The 3,952-nt window shown below is 45.3% G+C and overlaps 1 protein-coding gene across 1 annotated transcript in view; it reads left to right on the forward strand.

Moving 5' to 3' along the window:
- PIAS4 (protein inhibitor of activated STAT 4) overlaps positions 1 to 3,952 on the forward strand; it is a 12,294-nt gene that overhangs the window by 1,180 nt on the left and 7,162 nt on the right. The gene's annotated exons all lie outside the window — the stretch shown is intronic.

Raw genomic sequence — 3,952 nt, forward strand, 5'->3', positions numbered from 1 at the left:
CCCCTTCTCCCCCTTCTCCCCCTCAAACTTTAAAGCCTAATACCACTTTTCAGCACTTAAAATACCTGACCTGAAGCATCCTGTGGATGAAAGAGGGTGGCAACACATCAAACTGTATTTTTTGCTTTATTTTTTGTGCTTTCCATGCTTATTTGTATGTGGTGCTGTGAATTTTTGAGGGAAAACTGGAAGAAGTGCCTTTTTTTTTTTTTTCCCTGGGGCTTGGAGACTGATTTTTGGTTTGGAGAAACAAAGGGTGTTGTCAGGGATGTTAAATAGAACGTTCTGGTAGCAAATTCAGCGTGTGGAGGGGAGAAGTTGTGTTCTGCTGAGCCTCATAAATCCAGGGGTAATGTCAGACTTCACAACTAAACGGTCTGAGAACTTGGGAAAAAAAAGATGTTGTGGCTTGGAGGGAAAAAAAAAGACAGATAAAGATATGATTGTGCAGGGAGAAAAAGAAAAAGGGTTAATTAGTCACATTTGACACCGTTTTTGGAGGTGTTAAATACATCAAAACAGCTCAGGGGTGACAGTGGAAAGCTAAAACCTTATAAATGTTTGGGGAATGGGTTTGTTCAGCCTTAAATGTGCAGTGTGTTGGTAATGCCAGGGGAGGATTTTGAAGGAAAACGGATTTCCAAGAGGGTGGAAGAGCATCCAGAGGCAGGAGAAGAGCCTGGATGGACTTCCTGGAACAAACAGGTTTTGTTAAAAATGGACATTAAATCTCCTCAGAAGTGAGGGCTCATTAAATGGAGTGTCTCCCCCCCTGGAAGGTGACACCTCCCCAGGGTCAGCACCTCCTTCCCTGGAGCATATTTGGCTCATTTTCCATGGGGCTGGAATGGTTTCTGTGGAGCTGGGTGGGAGGTTTCATTGTCCCAGTCAGGGCACAACCAACAGCATCTTCCCAACACTGGTTTGATTTTCCCAACCTGGTGACCTGCAATTTTTTAATTCCTCCTGCAACTTTCTAATTCCTCCTGCAACTTTCTAATTCCTCCTGCAACTTTCTAATTCCTCCTGCAACTTTCTAATTCCTCCTGCAACTTTCTAATTCCTTCTGCAACTCTTAATTCCTCCTGCAACTTTCTAATTCCTTCTGCAACTTTTAATTCCTCCTGCAACTTTCTAATTCCTCCTGCAACTTTCTAATTCCTTCTGCAACTCTGTAATTCCTCCTGCAACACTAATTCCTTCTGCAACAGTGATGGGAGTGAAGGTACATTTGTGTCTCCCCAACCCGGGGTTGTCTCCAGGTGTTCCTTTGCTCCCTTGGAGCAGCTGGAGCTGGAATAGCATCCCATTAAGGGGTGGGTTTGTTGGGGTGTCCTGTGCAAGGCCAGGAGCTGGATTAAATGATCCTTGGGGTCCTTTCCAGCTGAGGATATTCCATGATTCTGTGATAAAACACTCCGAGGCAAACCAAGTGTTTTTCCACGTGGAAAAATGAAACCACTTCGTGGTTTGTTGCCCAGATTTCCCATCCTGTGCCTGGCCCAAGCCTGAGCTCCTGCCCAGCTCCTGCTGAAGGAGCTGGAAAATCCCAGCTCCATTTAGAACCCCCCTGCTCCTGGGGCTTTCCCTGGGCTCCAACAGGGATATTTGAAGCTCCGTGGCGGGAGCGGGAGAAGCTTCATTTACGTGTTCCCTCCTTAATGAACAGGCTCTCCTGCCTCTTGGAGATGATTGCTTTGGGATCAGAGGTGATGCCTTTGGGCTGCAGGGAAGCAGATTCCCTGAAGGACTCTCCAATTACTGTTATTCTTGGAGAGAAAGGTGCTCCAGCTCAAAGCAGATCCATTGGAGAGCAGCTGACATCCCGCTTTTTTGGGGGGAAACCCCATGTGAGGTTTGAGTTTAACACCTAAATTATGGCCATGAGCACTCCCTGCTTTGGTCTGAGGATGAAACATGAAAGGATTGTTCTAATTGAGGGGAATCTTGAGATTCCCTTGGGGAGGTGATGCTTCAAATGACTCCTGATCCGACACCTCGGGGAGGGATCGAGCGCTGGGACCTCTCCTGGGCTGGGTTTTAAGGAGTTCAGGGGAATATTTGTGGTGCCTCAGCTCTTTGCTGAGCTCTTTACTTATCCTCTGGCACCTTTTGGGGTGAAACAGTGTGAATATAGGAATTCTCAGGGGTTTTTATCCCAAATATTTGCCGTGAAGTCCCCACCTTGGAGGTGTCCGAGGAAGGACTGGCCGTGGCACTCAGGGCTCAGGGCTGGGGGACAAGGCAAGGTCAAAAGTTGGATTTGATGACCTTGGAGGACTTTTCCAACCCAAATAATCCTGGGATTCTGTAGATAAAGGGCCTTCTGGAGGCACAACTGACCTTGGGAGTGCAGCAAGGCCACGTTGTCCGGAGGGTCCTGCTGGGATTTGTTGGATTTTCCCTTGGATTGAACAGCTCTTCTCTCCTGTGGGAGCTCTAAAACTGCTCCAGCCCTTCCCCAAAGCTGGACTTTGCCTTTGGAATCTCCAACATGACCTCTCTTCCCTGGGGATATAATAATGTGGGATATTAAGTTTGAAAACAAAGCTTTGCTGCAGGAAAACCCCCAAACCCCTGAAATCACACCTTATTTTGGGGTCTGATTTTGGGGTCCTCCTGCTGGAAGAGCTGCAGGGGGGCTTGGCCTCCCAAAGTGGGAATCCACTGCAATCCCAGAAAGTCCAGGATGAGGTTTGCCAAGTGTTTTCTTGGATTCTGGAAGTTTTGGGAGGATTTGCTTAAAACTTGAGCCCCTGCTTTTGGCAATTCTTAAATGAAGTTGATCCCAAGAGCCAACAGGAGCTGAGTTGTGTCCAGAGGCCTCTGGCCTGGAAAAAAAAAGGAGAAAATTCCATTATTTTCCAACATTTAGCTTTAAAAATCTCCAGTATTTTTTTTCCCTGACTGCTGAGTGAGAGGTGAACACCTGATTAAGTTCCCTGAGGAGGGACCTCCCAAATTTTGGGCTCCTTCTCCATTTTAAAGGCAAGCTGGGACTTCACCTGGGTCCATCCCAGAGATTTTTTCTCCCAGTTTTTCAGGGAATGTTCTCTTGTCCTTTTCTCCAAAGCCCCCAATTCTGATTTCTGCTGCCAAGATGCATCCTCAGGGTGTATCTTTGATTTTTCTTCTCCCTTCAGCTGTTTTTTTTTTGTCCAGGTAAGTGCTTTGTGTCCCTCTCCAGCACTTTTCCATGAGCAGGACTCCTCAATTCCTGCCTGGAGAAGGATCTCCCACAGTAAAAAAGAAGGAAAACAGGGAAAATTCGCTACTACTGCTCATTTCTCTTCCTTCATACCCACAGCAGAATTATTAACTCAGAAACATGACTGGTTTTTATCCTCTTTATGCCAGTTGTGCATTTTTTTTTTCTATGTGTGTGGTTTATATGTCTTTTATATTCTTTTTTTTTTTTTTTTTTAATAAAGGGAGAGCTGATAAAAATGCAAAATAAAAAAATGAACAGCTTATAATTCCTCTCATCAGGTTTGCTTTGTCTTCGTGGGACACTGTTTATAACAACATTAAAAATCACTTTTTGTTGTCGTTCTTCTCATTCATCCCTTTCCAAAAATAACTCCTGAAAGGCTTTGACTTGTGCTGGTTCATTTTGGGCAAGAGAGATTTGGGTGGAGACTGGAGTTCTACACAAATTTCACGGGGGTATCTTAATTAGTACTATTTTTAGTGGATTTTCTGAATATTTTAAAGCTGAATTACCAAAAGGAAGCACCTGGAGTGACTCAGGTTGTCACCAGGTCTTCCAAGATCCGAGGGTTTATCCTTCATTTTCTCTTATCCATGGAAAAGTTCCCCTTCCTGCTCCTCAAATCCCACTGGTTGGGCTCGGAATAAACTTTGCAGTCGAGGTGATGCAAAGGAAAAACCCCCCAATGTTCAAAAAAAAGCTGTTTTAGCACTTCCTCTTGGTGTTCCTGCCGTGACTTTC

This window comes from Manacus vitellinus, unplaced genomic scaffold (assembly GCF_001715985.3).
Source record: "Manacus vitellinus isolate BGI_N305 unplaced genomic scaffold, ASM171598v3 scaffold_64_pilon, whole genome shotgun sequence".
In the NCBI taxonomy this organism is placed as follows: domain Eukaryota; kingdom Metazoa; phylum Chordata; class Aves; order Passeriformes; family Pipridae; genus Manacus; species Manacus vitellinus.